We start from the raw sequence: 16251 nt of genomic DNA, 5'->3' as shown, positions 1-16251 counted from the left end.
GTCCCTCTAACTTGCAGATTTGACTCATGTTTGTAGGGGCCAGCTATAATCACTACAGGGATTGCTATGCTCTTCATACTCCCTTAGCTACAGGGATTGCTACAGAAGGAAGAGGTTCACCTACTGGAGCCTGGTCGTAGGTCCAGGGCGCAGAGCAGACGGGGAGATACCAGCCCAGCAGCGGTGGTTCATAGAGTCTGCATTACTGATGGTGGCTACGCAGTAGTTATAGTGTCTACGGTGCTGCTGCTCCTTTGGGGAGCGCTAGGAGCATCCTTTTCTACGGTCCAACTTCCAGCCAGCCTGGAGGCAACCGTAACATCGGTTATCTCTTTGGATGCCGAAAAGGCTTTTGATTGAGTACGCTGGTCTTACTTGTGGGAAACCCTCAGAGCTTTTAATTTCCCCCAATCAACCTACAGAGCTATTCAGGCGCTATATTCTGCCCCGTCGGCTATTGTTCGGGGCCTCGGCTTTCAGTCAGACCCTTTTAGCATTTCTAATGGCACCAGGCAGGGGTGCCCCTTATCTCCACTGTTGTTTGCCCTGGAGTTCGAGCCCCTGGCTGCCCATATTCGCGACGACACATCCATTCCGGGGATAATGCTTTCAGGCACTTTGGAAAAAATTGCATTATTCGCGGACGACATTACAATTTTCACTGCAGATCCGGGTAGAGCCATTCCTAGACTATTGGATGTCTTAAAGACCTTTGGTGACCTCTCATTCTATAAATTGAACGCTCAAAAGAAAGAGATATACTGGTGGGGTTACTCTTACAATTGCATTTATAATTTAAAGAAACATTTTAATTTTAAATGGTCGCATGAGAAGGTTACTCATTTGGGTGTGAAGATATCCAATAGCGCATCACAAATGGTTAAAGATAATTATGTCCCCCTGTTGTCAGAACTGAGAGCTTTAAAAAACACTTGGGAGCATAAGTCCATTATATGGATTGGGGCGTATTGCCTCTATTAAAATGCCTTTTCTTCCTAAGCTTACCTACCTTTTCAGGTGTCTCCCCATTAGAGTCCCCATGCAACTTTTACTGCAGTTCCAGAGTGAGATATCAAAGTTTATTTGGCGGGGGAAGACTCCCCGAATAGCCCAAAAAACCCTGAAATTTCCTATTCACTTAGGTGGCCTAGCATCTCCCTCTGTGGTAAAATATTATGAGGGTGCCATGCTTACCCATATCTCCCAATGGGGAGTACTTCAGTCTTGTGACAAATGGCGTGAGATTGAACAGGCCTCCCTGCCCCACAATATCCTGCTGAAGGATGTAATTTGGACTTCTCTGCATAGCCGTAGAAGTCTAGGTATTAATAACCTGGTTATTACAGAATGCCTTCAGGTATGGGATAAGATCCGGCACCACCAACTTATCGCTCCCGACCCCTCCCCTATCACTTTGATGGCTGGTCTCCTTACAGGGCTGGCAGATACCCACCCGAATATATGGGCCAGACTAGGGATTAAGCAGGTCTCGGACTTCTGGTCTGCTTCGCAGCCTGACGGTTTCATAAACCTGGCTCTTTTGGGCACCCCCACAGGTATCCCTCCGGTCCTTTTCTTTGAGATCATCAGGATTAAAAGTTTCTTAAGAAGTTGGGGTTTCCTCCCCACCACCTCTCGACAGCCCACCCCGTGTGAGTCAATCTGGAAGATGGATCGCAGACTTGTCAGGCCTTTATCGACCCACTATGGATTACTCAACGGTTTTGTTCCACCCGAAATCGCCCTGCATTTGCTGATATGGGACACCTTGTTGCACTCTCAAATCTCTGTAGACTCTTGGCAAAGGGCTATTCTTTTGACAAAGAACCCTTCATTGTATCACAATGTTTGATACCTACTACAAGGTGGTCTCCCATTGGTACCTGGTCCCCTCTCGGCTGTCAAAGATGTACCCAGTAGTTTCACCCCTCTGCTGGAGGAATTGTGGTTTACAGGGCACCATGCTCCACAATTGGTGAGAATGCCCTAAAATTAATCTCCTTTGGGCTCGAGGGCTTCGCACCCTCACTGATTTTGGAATTAGAGTTCTGACTGGCCCGGCCACTGCACTATTACACCTAGGCCTACATGACTTACCCAAGCACCAAAGCATTTTCAGTATTTACTTACTAGCCTCTATTAAAACTAATTTAGCTAGGTCCTTGAAAAAAGACAGTTATGATTGTCTTATATGTGTGTGCCTGTGTGCAAACACTGGCTTAATATCTACCAAATGACAATGGTCTTAGTAGTATTTGTATTTCTATGTCTATGTTTATATAAAGAAATGTATAGAAAAAAACGTTTTTTAGTTTTTAAAGAATTTTCATAGAATAATATCTTAAAATTATTAAGTTCTAATTCAAAAATAAAAATAAAAAATAATAATAAAAAAATAAACAAAGATTATTGGTTAAAAATAATATTCTTTTATTAGAATCAATATAAAACAGTCAGTCGAAATTGCTTAATCTTAAAGTGGTTATGTGAGAAAGTTGGTACCAATCAATTGTATTGAGGTGTAGCTAAAATTAGTATATGATATATGTGTGTAAAATTAGCAAGTCCAGTTTATACCTTGGTAGGTATTTAAAAATACTTTTTGTAAAAGATTTGGCTTTTCGCTCATAAAATGCACCAAAGGTAGAAAATAAGGTATAATTGGTAGAAATACAGTTGTTAGAGATCGTTGTTGAAGACAACTATTGACACCTGGTTCAACAATAGGTGTTTATTTTCAGCCTTTTTGAACTAAGCCTTTTTGTGATATGACCAAAAGATTTAGGCTAGGTGTTTGAGACGTTTTCTGTATGTCACAGTAATTATATCACAATAGTTATTGAACACTTAGCTTGTCTTTTGCGATATTATTAATCAACAGACTTTGAATAAGGTACCTTATTTGCAGTTCCAAGTCATATAAGAAGGTTCTTGCGTGTCCAAATGAGGTATAGATGAGAAACTTACTTTGTCCTTTCAAAGTTTCTAGGAGCGCTTGTTGCAGCGTGTATGTCTCCTGTGAAAGTTGCCTCTGTCACTTCCGTGTCCGGTCTTGACACGCCCACCAAATACGAAATTGACAGATAGGTAAAGAGCAAGGTTTTTCCAGTGCAGTGTAAGCAGTCTGTATCCAAGGTGATTAGTAAGCAGTAAGCAACGCGTTTCAGCTCCAAAGAGCCTTTCTCAAACTTCTGTCAGACCTGCTTAGAATCCTATCTTTTAAAAAAAGATGGAAAAAAGACTCTCCCCCCTCGTGGAACGAGATAGTGAAAACCATGGCCGCTTCGTCTTTTCCATGGACGTCCCTGGATAAGATGAATGGGCCTATTTATCAAGCCGTCAACCGCAAATACGCTGGAATTCCGCAGCGTAATTGTGGAGAGCTTGATTCGCCTTATTTATCAAAGGCTGCAGACTGGCAAAAGTAGACTTTTGTGACGTAACATACGATCCGCCGGTCTCAGTCCGACACAGATCGATGGTTACGTCACTACAGATGTTCTGAATGCAAATTTGGCCCTATCTGACTACTTTTGAAAAAATCTACCAGATACGCTCATCAACTATTCCGGCCCAGCGTACCTGGTTTTCAATCCACCGCCCTGGTGGCGGCGGATGCCTTAGGAATCAATGGGAGTCTGAAAGCAGCGAAAGCTTATGTTCGATGCTGTCTGATATCCCATTCATTCCTATGGGAGAATAAAAAGTTATGTTTACACCTAACACCCTAACATAAGCCCAGAGTCTAAACACCCCTAATCTGCCACCCCTACACTGCCACCACCTACATTATACTTATTAACCCCTAATCTGCTGCCCCAACACCACCGCCACCTACATAAAGTTATTAACCCCTAAACCGCCGCTCCCGGAGCCCACCGCCACTCTAATAAAGGTATTAACCCCTAAACCGCCAGCCCCCCACATCGCCATAAACTAAATTAAACTATTAACCCCTAAACCTAACAACCCGCTAACTTTATATTAAATATTAACTCATCCCTATCTTATAATAAATTTAAACTTACCTTTAGAATGAAATTAAACTATATTAAACTAATAATTAACCTACCCTAACTATTATCATAAATTACATTAAACTATATTAAACTATTAATTAACCGACCCTAACTATTATAATAAAATTACATTAAACTATATTAAATTAATAATTAATCTAACCTAAATGATATACTAAAATTACATTAAACTACAAATTAAATTAACTATATTATATATTTAAACACCTAACCCTTCTCAAAAAATTTAAATCTACACTAAAAAATTACTAAGTTACCAAAAACTAACAACTAAGTTACCAAAAAAAACAAACACTAAGTTACACAAAAACACTATGGCCTAGATTTAGAGTTGGGCGGTAGCCGTGAAAACCAGCATTAGAGGCTCCTAACGCTGGTTTTTACCGCCCGCTGGTATTTGGAGTCAGTCAGGAAAGGGTCTAACGCTCACTTTGCAACCGCGACTTTTCCATACCGCAGATCCCCATACGCCATTTGTGTATCCTATATTTTCAATGGGATCTTTCTAACGCCGGTATTTAGAGTCGTGGCTGAAGTGAGCGTTAGAAATCTAACGACAAAACTCCAGCCGCAGAAAAAAGTCAGTAGTTAAGAGCTTTCTGGGCTAACGCAGGTTTATAAAGCTCTTAACTACTGTGCTCTAAAGTACACTAACACCCATAAACAACCTATCTACCCCTAAACCGAGGTCCCCCCACATCAACGCCACTCTATTAAATTTTTTTAACCCCTAATCTGCCGCTCCGTACACCGCCGCAACCTACATTATACCTATGTACCCCTAATCTGCTGCCCCTAACACAGCCAACCCCTATATTATATTTATTACCCCTAATCTGCCGCCTCCAACGTCGCCTCCACCTACCTACAATTATTAACCCCTAATCTGCCGATCGGACCACACCGCTAATATAATAAATGTATTAACCCCTAAAGCTAAGTCTAACCCTAACAATAACACCCCCTAAGTTAAATATAATTTAAATCTAACGAAATAAATTAACTCTTATTAAATAAATTATTCCTATTTAAAGTTAAATACTTACCTGTAAAATAAACCCTAATATAGCTACAAAATAAATAATAATTATATTGTAGCTATTTTAGGATTAATATTTATTTTACAGGCAACTTTGTCATTATTTTAACCAGGTACAATAGCTATTAAATAGTTAATAACTATTTAATAGCTAAAATAGTTAAAATAATTACAAAATTACCTGTAAAATAAATCCTAACCTAAGTTACAATTAAACCTAACACTACACTATCAATAAATTAATTAAATACAATACCTACAAATAACTACAATTAAATAAACTAACTAAAGTACAAAAAATAAAAAAGAACTAAGTTACAAAAAATAAAAAAATATTTACAAACATTAGAAACATATTACAACAATTTTAAACTAATTACACCTACTCTAAGCCCCTTAATAAAATAACAAAAGCCCCCAAAATAAAAAAATGCCCTACCCTATTCTAAAATTAAAATAGAAAAGCTCTTTTACCTTACCAGCCCTGAAAAGGGCCCTTTGCGGGGCATGCCCCAAAGAATTCAGCTCTTTTGCCTGTAAAAATAAACATACAATACCCCCCCCAACATTACAACCCACCACCCACATACCCCTAATCTAACCCAAACCCCCCTTAAATAAACCTAACACTATATATAAAATAATTACAAAGTTGCCTGTAAAATAAATATTAATCCTAAAATAGCTACAATATAATTATAATTTATATTGTAGCTATATTAGGGCTTATTTTACAGGTAAGTATTTAGCTTTAAATAGGAATAATTTATATAATAAGAGTTAATTTATTTTGTTAGATTTAAATTATATTTAACTTAGGGGGGTGTTAGTGTTAGAGTTAGACTTAGCTTTAGGGGTTAATCCATTTATTAGAGTAGCGGCGAGATCCGGTCGGCAGATTAGGGGTTAATTATTGTAGGTAGGTGGCGGCGACGTTGTGGGGGGCAGATTAGGGGTTAATACATATAATATAGGGGTCGGCGGTGTTAGGGGCAGCAGATTAGGGGTACATAGGTATAATGTAGGTTGCGGTGGTGTACGGAGTGGCAGATTAGGGGTTAATAATAATATGCAGGTGTCAGCGATAGCAGGGGTGGCAGATTAGGGGTTAATAAATATAATATAGGGGTCGGCTGTGTTAGGGGCAGCAGATTAGGGGTACATAGGTATAATGTAGGATGCGGCGGTGTACAAAGCGGCAAATTAGGGGTTAAAAAAATATGCAGTTGTCAGCGATAGCGGGGGCGGCAGATTAGGGGTTAATAAGTATAAGGTTAGGAGTGTTTAGAATCGGGGTACATGTTAGGGTGTTAGGTGCAGACGTAGGAAGTGTTTCCCCATAGAAAACAATGGGGCTGCGTTAGGAGCTGAACGCTGCTTTTTTTTTTCAACTCAAATGGCCCCATTGTTTTCTATGGGGGAATCGTGCACGAGCACGTTTTTGAAGCTGGCCGCGTCCGTAAGCAACGCTGGTATTTAGAGATGCAGTGGCGGTAAATATGCTCTACGCTCCCTTTTTTGGAGCCTAACGCAGCCATTCTGTGAACTCTAAATACCAGCGGTATTTAAAAGGTGCGGGGGGAAAAAAGCACGCGTAGCTAACGCACCCCTTTGGCCGCAGAACTCTAAATCTAGCCGTATGTTACAAAAAAGAAAAAAGAAATGATCAAAGCTTTAAACTAATTACACCTAATCTAAGAGCCCTATGAAACTAAAAAAGTCCCCCCAAAATAATAAAAAACCCTAACCTACAATAAAATACAAATAGCCCTTAAAAGGGCCTTTTGCTGGGCATTGCCCCAAAGAAATCACCTCTTTTACCTGTAAAACAAAAATACAAATACCCCCCAACAGTAAAACCCACCACCCACACAACCAACCCCCCCAAAAAAAAGCTAACTAAAAAAAACCTAAGCTCCCCATTGCTCTGAAAAGGGCATTTGGATGGGCATTGCCCTTAAAGGGCATTTAGCTCTATTGCAGCCCAAGTCCTAATCTAAAACTAAAACCCACCCAATAAGCCTTAAAAAATCCTAACACTAACCCCAGAAGATTTACTTACAGTTTGGAATATCTGACATCCATCCTCCAAGAAGCCGGGAGAAGTCCTCAACGAAGCGGCCGAAGTCTTCATCCAAGCCCACAGAAGTCTTCATCCAGATGGCATCTTCTATCTTCATCCATCCGGCGCGGAGCGGCTCCATCTTCAAGACATCTGACGCGGAGCATCCTCTTCTTTCCCGACGAATGAAGGTTCCTTTAAATTACGTCATCGAAGATGGCGTCCCTTAGATTCCGATTGGCTGGATGTCGGATCTTCAAAACTGTAAAGTAAATGTTCTGGGGTTAGTGTTAGGATTCTTTAAGGGTTTATTGGGTGGGTTTTAGTTTTAGATTAGGACTTGGGCTGCAATAGAGCTAAATGCCCTTTTAAAGGCAATACCCATCCAAATGCCCTTTTCAGGGCAAAGGGGAGCTTAGGTTTTTTTAGATTAGGTTTTTATTTGGGGAGTTGGTTGTGTGGGTGGTGGGTTTTACTGTTGGGGTATTTATATTTTTGTTTTACAGGTAAAAGAGCTGATTATTTTGGGGCAATGCCCCGCAAAAGGCCCTTTTAAGGGCTATTTGTTATTTATTGTAGGTTAGGGGGTTTTTATTTTGGGGGGGAAACTTTTTTGTTTTCATAGGGCCCTTAGATTAGGTGTAATTAGTTTAAATCTTTGATAATTTCTTTTTTATTTTTTTAACTTAGTGTTTATTTTTTTGTGTAACTTAGTGTTTGTTATTTTTTTGTAACAGTTAGTTTTTTGTAACTTTGCAATTTTTTAGTGTAGATTTAAATTATTTGAGTAGGGTTAGGTGTTTAAATATATAATATAGTTAATTTAATTTGTAGTTTAATGTAGTTTTAGTATAAAAGTTAGGATAGATTAATTATTAGTTTAATATATAGGAACAAATTGACTCAATTCACACAGATTGCGAATTGAGTTCAACAAAAATATGCTTTTATGTACTGTGAAATATCTTATGTATTCATGTAGTAAATCAATACTTTTTACATTTATAATATAACTTTTATTTCTTGCTTTAAAAAGGACAAAAAAATTACACCTTTATTTGCTGCCTGCGTTGCTGCATTAAAAACACATCTCCTGGTTGTATTATTTCAACTCTAATATATAGATAGTAAATGAGCTGCGATCCTAAGTGGAGTGAAACAAACTATTTTAGTTATGTTTAATCAATAGCCTAAAAAATGACTTGACAAAATAAATCCTTGTATTTAAGTAATGTGTGTTTCACCGTGCACTAGGTCTCCCACCCTAAAGTTCTATTATCTCTATTTGTCAAAAGATAACTGACCAATTATCAATTCAAAGCTATTGGGAGAATCTCCTTATTATTTGCTCAAATATTATTTTGTAGTGAATCAGCCTGATGATGTGTCTGGTGGTGATTCAAAATTTAGTACCCAGAGAGTTTTCTGTAGTGTTAGAGATGGCTGAGTACTTTTTTTCTCATATGGCAAATGATTATAGCTTTAACATATAGGTTGGAAAGTGGCAGATTTAGTAAATTATTTCTGGCTTTTTAATTTGTTGTGTTCACTTGATATATCTGACTGCTTTATGATATCTGGTAACGAAAAGTCAGTGTGTTAAAGCAGGTAACAATTATTGATAATATCGTGGGATTTGACTCTTGCTTTGTTAGGTCAAGCTGATTAGAGATCAGTGTCTCACATATATTGCTTAAGTAATTGTACTAGATGTTGAGTAATCTTTGACTTGTATATTTCGCGTTGTATGCTCAATATCCTTTGGCTTAGATTAATCGTGACACTTAGATTGTATCTTTGTATGTGACCTATAATACCAGTTAAGTGTTACAGTTTAACTGCTAACTGTACAGATTGAGTTACAAAATATATTACTTATCCGCTGTTTGAACCTGCTAGTGGTTTTTTGAATAATCAGTTTCGGTTATTCCAGTTATATAATATTACCTTTGTATTGTCTCTTTGCTGTTTACCTTTTAGTTACCGCTAAGCTGGATATATAATGTTACCTTAGAATTACCGATATCCAGATTACCTTAAGTTACCGTCACTGTTGTACTTGCATTACCATTATATTCTCGCTATATCAAATTACAAAGATAGCTTCTGAATACCCGTTACTATATTGGGCAGTTTACCTTATAGTTACTATATTGCTGGATACATAATATTGCCTAAGAATCACCGCTATGCTCTATACCATTTAGTTACCTCTATGCTAGATAAATAATATTACCTTAGTTATTACCAATTTACAGATTACCTTATAGTTACCGATACTGTTATGCTACCACTTGCTTTTGAAATACTGTAATATAGGATTACAAAAATAGCTATTAAATAATCGTTACTGCGGGTAACTCTCAAGCTACCGTATAGTTTGTTTTGCCATTAAGTATATTGGTTCAGTTAGCGATCTAGAGTTTTAAGCTATGTCAGAAAGATTTTTAACAATATCTTAAATTAGAGTTTTCTATTATTTTAACAACATAGGAGAGCAGTTAAAAACTGTTTAAGGAACCCCTGACACCGCGTTTCCCATCCGCTTCCTCAGAGGGGGTTACGCGTGGCGGCAAAAGAGTAAGTTTAAAATTCTGATCTGAACACTCCCTCTGTTCCCATTCGTGGAGAGTATCAGTGAATTTGTTGGATCAGCTCGCTGTCAATCAGACTCCAGCTTGCAGTGTTTTAGATGTTATGCTTGTTCCCTATGATTATGCTAGGAGCTGGAATGGTTGTATCAGGCTGTATCAAAGTGATAAATATGGAAACTATCCAATAATGAACTATGTGTCTCATGTATCTCTGTTGTGTTACAATTAGAAAAACATTTGCTACCTATTAACCCTATTTTGTTAAGCTTGGACTATGATCTGGTCACTTTTGAACATACATGTGCTATCCAAAGATTTTTAGAGAAGAAAAATTCTCTCCCTAAATATTAGTTTTTTATATTTAATCTAACAGACTTGCAAATTGTCTGCAAGTGTCTTTTGATATTGTTATTTCATTGTGACATTTATCCAACTTTCAATTCTTGATAAATTTCGTAAATATAAAAAGTGTAACTTAATGTGATATTAGAAAAAACTTTGTTGTATTGTGAACTAAGACCCACTGAAATAAATGAAATCTTAAAAAATGAAATAAAAACGTCAACAATTAAAAAATTGGAATTTTGAAGTGTGTTTTGAGGTGACAGGAGTGCATGAAATGTAATTTCAAAATATTAACTATTAAAATCAGTTTCTGTATGATTATTACTTATTCAATTTTAGACTTTGCTCTGGAGTGCGCTAGTGAAGAAGAAATTGTGAATAAGTGCAATCAAATTATAATACTAAATGTTAGTGCTTAAGTTGCTATTTACCACTTCTATATTGTGTAGAGTTAGTTAAGTTACTATTGTGTAGCGTGAAAAACTCAATCTTGAAGTATATTTACCTAGATCAGGGGTGTCCAAACTTTGCTCTCCAGAGGTTTTGGAACTACATTTCCGATGATGCTCAGCCAGCATTTTATCTAGCTGAGCATCATGGGAAATGTAGTTCCAAAACCTCTGGAGAGCAAAGTTTGGACACCCCTGACCTAGATTATATTAAAAAAGTAACTGTGGTGTTTTCTAGGGATATGTGATAAAAAACAAAACAAAAAAAAACCTGAATTCGTGATATTGAGTGCTGAATCTATAGTGACTCAGAGGTGACACAAAATTACTACTAATGTGAATAGATGTTAAGAGATTACTAATAAGAGTGTTTACTTTGTTATTCTTAAGGGAATACATACAAATAATATAGATTCCCTTTGTAGTTGAATAGATTGAACTTAAGTTCAAACTTAGGGCATTTTATATAGAATCATGTTTTCAGGGTTTATAAAGGGATTATAAATCTCATTTTATAAGTATTCATTATAGTGATTAGTATCATTTAGTCCATATGGTTTAACACTTTGTAACAAGTGTATCCATTTACATTCCATTTTTAGGAGGGTTTCCTCCATATTGCCTCCCCTTATTCCTAGAGAGGATTTCTGTAGTACTGCAAATTTTAATGATTGATCATTGCTATTATGTTTGATAAGAAAATGTTTAGCCACACTTGTCAATGTTTTTCCTTTTTCTTGATCTTTTATGGCATTCCGAATGTTACGGCAATGTTCCATCACCCTGGTTCTGACTTGTCTAGTTGTCATGCCCACGTAATATAATTTACATGGGCATTGTAAAATATAGACCACTCCCATTGTGGTACATGAAAAATGTTCTGGAATAGTATGTTTTTGGCCATATTTGTCAATGATCTCTTTTATTTTCCATACTTTGGAACAGGTGTTACATGTCCCACAGGGAAACATCCCTGGTGAGTTACTTAACTTTTTTGGTCTGTGAATGTAGTGGCTTCTGACCATTTTATCCTTAAGATTCTTTGGTCTTTTGTACCCCACTGATACTCTTTCCCCGATCTGGGTAGCCAAGAGGGGATCATTAAGTAGAATGTGCCAGTTGTCATTCATTATTTTTGTAATCTGATTCATTTGTGGATTAAAGGTAGTTATAAACCGTGGTTTATTATCTTGTTTTTTGATCCGTGGCTCCAACAGGTTACGTCTCTCCATTTTTGTCACTTCTGTATTGGCTCTTTTTATCTAGCGTTTACTGTATCCTCTGTCTTGAAGCCTTTCCCTTAATTGTTTTGCTTGTTGTTTGTATACAGCTATATCAGAACAGTTGCGTCTCAGGCGTATAAATTTACCCTTGGGGATAGCTCTCAGAGTACTTGGAGCATGTGCACTACTATGATGTAGTAGTGTGTTAGTTGCTGTACTTTTTCTATATAGAGTTGTACTGACTTTACCATCCTGGTCTACCTGAATTTCCAAATCGAGAAAATTAACTTTTTGATGACTCCATTCATATGTTAATTTTAAGTTTAAATCATTGGAATCAATTTTGTGCATAAACTGTTGAAGTTTATCTGTTGGTCCTTCCCATACCCGTAGGATGTCATCTATATAACGAATCCATATTGGGATGTGTTGCATGTATGTATCATTTTCATCAGAGAACACTGTTTGGTTCTCCCACCATCCCAAAAATAGATTCGCATATGTGGGGGCACAAGCAGTCCCCATGGCAGTTCCCTGGGTTTGTAGATAAAACTGATCCTTGAAGGTGAAATAATTGTGATGTAAAACAAATTTCAACAACTGTTTGATAAATATATTATGATCTTGGTCATCAGCTTCATTTGTAGACAGAAAATATGAAATAGCTTGTTCTCCTAAATTGTGTTTAATGTTTGTATAAAGAGATTCAACGTCAGCTGTTACTAATAGTGCGTTGGGCAGTAATTGCAAGTTATCCAATTTTTTGAGTACCTCATAGTGTCTTTTACATATGATGGTAGTGTGTATAGGTACTCTCTAAGTCTTTGATCAATATATTGGCTCGGTTTTTCTGCTTAACAATTCTGTGTGAATTGAGTCAATTCGTTCCTATGTTCAGTCCCATGCTTACGTACTGCTCCCAAAGCTAGACCTAATTACGTGAGTATTACTCTTATACAAGGTCTCCAGGGAGATTACTTTAACCCAGTATTCTATCATATAAAGAAAAATAAAAATAAAATAGGAGATTTGTTTCCTATTTGTTATTTCCTTTTCGATTAATTTAATATAGTTTAATGTAGTTTTAGTATAATAGTTAGGGTAGATTAATTAATAGTTTAATGTAATTTTAGTATAACAGTAAGGGTAAGTTAATTATTAATTTATTATAGTTTAATGTAATTTTAAAGGTAAGTTTAAATTTATTATAAGATAGGGATGAGTTAAAATTTAATGTAAAGTTAGTGGGTTGTTAGGTTTAGGGGTTAATAGTTTAATTTAGTTTATGGTGATGCGGGGGGCTGGCGGTTTAGGGGTTAATAACTTTATTTAGTTGCGGTGAGCTCCGGGAATGGAGAAATAGGGGTTAATAACTTTATTAGACTGGTGGCAGGCTCCGGGAGAGGAGGAATAGGGGTCAATAACTTTATTAGAGTAGCGGTGGTGTAGGGGGCAGCAGATTAGGGGTTAATAACATAATGTAGGTGGCGGTGGTATAGGGGGTGGCAGATCAGAGGTTAATAAGTATAATGTAGGTGGCGACGGTTTAGGGGGCAGCAGATTAGGGGGTATTAACATAATGTTGGTGGCGGTGGGCTCCGGGAGCGGAGGAATAGGGGTTAACAACTTTAATAGAGTGGCGGCGGGGTCCGGGAGCGGCAGTTTAGGGGTTATTAACTTTATTTAGTTGCGGTGGGATATGGGTTAAAGTGTCAGCAAACCTAAAAAATAATGTTATATAATTCTGCACATAGTGCAGAATTATATAACATTATTTTAGTGCTATAGTTATTAAACCTTTTTTTCCCTTTGAATTTTTTTAAAATATACCCGTTTTACAGACCCGCTCTCTGCTCTCTGCTGAGTGGGTCTGTTTTTTTTACACAGCGCATCGGGCCAGCTGTATAGTCACAGCCCGGCCTGACCGCGCCATAACATTAAGTGCAGCTCGCTCCTGCTCTGTCTGACAGCAGGAGCAAACTACACTTAATGTTATGGCGCAGTCGGGCCCATGTCAGAATATCCATTACAGACTCATGACGGTTTTGAGACAGTGACATCTGAGTGATCAGAGATCACACGCATTCAGAAGTGGTTTTCAGCCTTGCCCTTTACGCACCAAGATTTGACCGAATTCCTTAAATCTTTTAATTATATTGTGCACTGTAGCAGTGAAAATGCTCACAATCCTACCGATTTGTCTTGGGAATGTTGTTCTCAAAGTGTTTGCTTATTCACGGCTGCATATGACCCATCTTTGCTCTTGAAGGACTAGGCCATTTTTAGAGGCTTCTTATATACTTTAATTACATGATTGCCTCACCTGGTTCACATGACCTTTTTATTTCAACTTGTCACATCGCTATTAGTCCTACATTGCCCCTGTCCCAACTGTTTTGGAATGTGTTGCAGTCATTAGATTTGAAATGAGTGTATATTTTCAAAAATACATTAAATGTACAAAGTAAAACATCAAATAATGTAGTAAAGGGTTAAAATAATTTTTAAATGACTCTTTTTTGTTTTGTTTTTTGCATTTTCCATATTCTTCCAAACTTTTTCGGAATTGGGGTTATACATATATACATTTTGTGATTGTCTGATGACTGTCACATGATACAGGAGGAATATTCTACTGCTTATTTCCAATTCAAAGTAAGTGCTATTGCATTCTCTTTCTATTGTGTATTTGTTAATTATTCAATTCTACTGTTTTTAGTGCTCCTTTAGGTAGTTAAACATTTCCCTCAAGAGCAGGCTAAAATCCAGCTAATGGGCTCTATATGAGAGCCCACTATTATCTCTCCATGTGTGCCCTCACAGTCAAATGATGTCTGGTGCAATTATAGGGGCTGCCCTGGGTATAGCAAGAACATATATTACACATTAAGGGGAATTTTTGTAAAGGAAATAGCATCAACTTAAACTTTTATTACAATTTTACATTGATTTTCCCTATCACAAAGAAACAACTAAGCTCTGTCAGTCTGCACACACTGCTGAGACATATTCCTAACATATAGTCAGCTCTTCTAGAGATTTAAAAAGCTTATCTTACCTGACAGAAGAACAATTGTCCCTAGATAACTCCTCATTCTTTTCACCTGGGATCAATACATGAAATGGAAGACAAAAAAGAAAAGAAAATCTTGCAAAGTGAAAAAGAATTGTTTCACAAAACAAAGAAAAGAAAGAAAATGTCTGTATTTTGTTTTAGCTGTAATTTGTGGTTGATGTGTCTGGCATCCAATCACAAGTGCGTAGCCCCCCTCCCCAATGACATTTTTGATAGCTGGAGTAGAGAGATTAACTATACAGAAATATAAACAGGTGGTTATATGAGATGCTATGGTTACTATATATTTTACTGCAGCACAAAAAAACAAAAAAGGAAAACAAATTTCCAAAGGCAATAAACATCAAATTAGAGAGAGCAACATATTGCTTAATGGAGAATGACAAGCGGCAATACAGTAATTATACAGTACCGAAACTCACCGCCAGTAGCGGACCTACTCAAAAGAGTGCCTTGGTGCAAAAATGTCTTTAGGCCCCCCTTAAGGGGACAGTCTACTCCACAATGTTTATTGTTTCAAAAGATAGATAATCCCCTTATTACCCATTCCCCAGTTTTGCACAACCAACACAGTTATATTAATACACTTTTTACCTCTGTGATTACCTTGTATCTAAGCCTCTGCAGACTGCCCCCTTAATTCAGTTCTTTTGACAGACTTGCATTTTAGCCAATCCGTGCTGAATAATTCCACGGGAGTGAGCACAATGCTATCTATATGGCACACATGAACTTGTCCCTTTAAGGTAACTCAGTAATAAGCAGTAGTAATATACATACTTCTCTGTATAATGGTTTTGAGTGTGTGTGTGTGTATGTATGTATGTATGTATATGTGTATGTATGTATGTATGTATGTATATATATATATATATATATATATATACAGGGAGTGCAGAATTATTAGGCAAGTTGTATTTTTGAGGATTAATTTTATTATTGAACAACAACCATGTTCTCAATGAACCCAAAAAACTCATTAATATCAAAGCTGAATAGTTTTGGGAGTAGTTTTTAGTTTGTTTTTAGTTTTAGCTATTTTAGGGGGATATCTGTGTGTGCAGGTGACTATTACTGTGCATAATTATTAGGCAACTTAACAAAAAACAAATAAATACCCATTTCAATTATTTATTTTTACCAGTGAAACCAATATAACATCTCAACATTCACAAATATACATTTCTGACATTCAAAAACAAAACAAAAACAAATCAGTGACAATATAGCCACCATTCTTTGCAAGGACACTCAAAAGCCTGCTATCCATGGATTCTTTCAGTGTTTTGATCTGTTCACCATCAACATTGCGTGCAGAAGCAACCACAGCCTCCCAGACACTGTTCAGAGAGGTGTACTGTTTTCCCTCCTTGTAAATCTCACATTTGATGATGGACCACAGGTTCTCAATGGGGTTCAGATC

The sequence above is a fragment of the Bombina bombina genome, chromosome 7 (genome assembly GCF_027579735.1).
Source record: "Bombina bombina isolate aBomBom1 chromosome 7, aBomBom1.pri, whole genome shotgun sequence".
NCBI lineage: Eukaryota > Metazoa > Chordata > Amphibia > Anura > Bombinatoridae > Bombina > Bombina bombina.
Note: the sequence above shows the minus strand (reverse complement) of the source record.